The sequence below is a fragment of the Centropristis striata genome, chromosome 24 (genome assembly GCF_030273125.1).
Source record: "Centropristis striata isolate RG_2023a ecotype Rhode Island chromosome 24, C.striata_1.0, whole genome shotgun sequence".
Taxonomy (NCBI): Eukaryota; Metazoa; Chordata; class Actinopteri; order Perciformes; family Serranidae; genus Centropristis; species Centropristis striata.
The window spans coordinates 10947737-10947991 of record NC_081540.1 but is presented as its reverse complement, the minus strand read 5'-3'; positions in this window follow the sequence as shown (position 1 = coordinate 10947991).

The window sequence follows — 255 nt, the reverse complement described above, 5'->3', positions numbered from 1 at the left end:
AAGGCACATTTTAAATAAAAACAAAATACTTAAAAAAAAAAAAAAAACAGATAAATTACTTATTGATCTGTTTTAATCTATTTATTGACATATTTAAGATTTTAATCATAAATCCTATTTATTCATTTTATGTAAGATTATTTAAATCAACCCTATTCATTTACTTATCTGTCACATAAAATATATTAATTTATTTATCTATTCAATTAACTGGTGAACTGGATTACTAATAAGGGTTTAGTAACCTGGGTGACT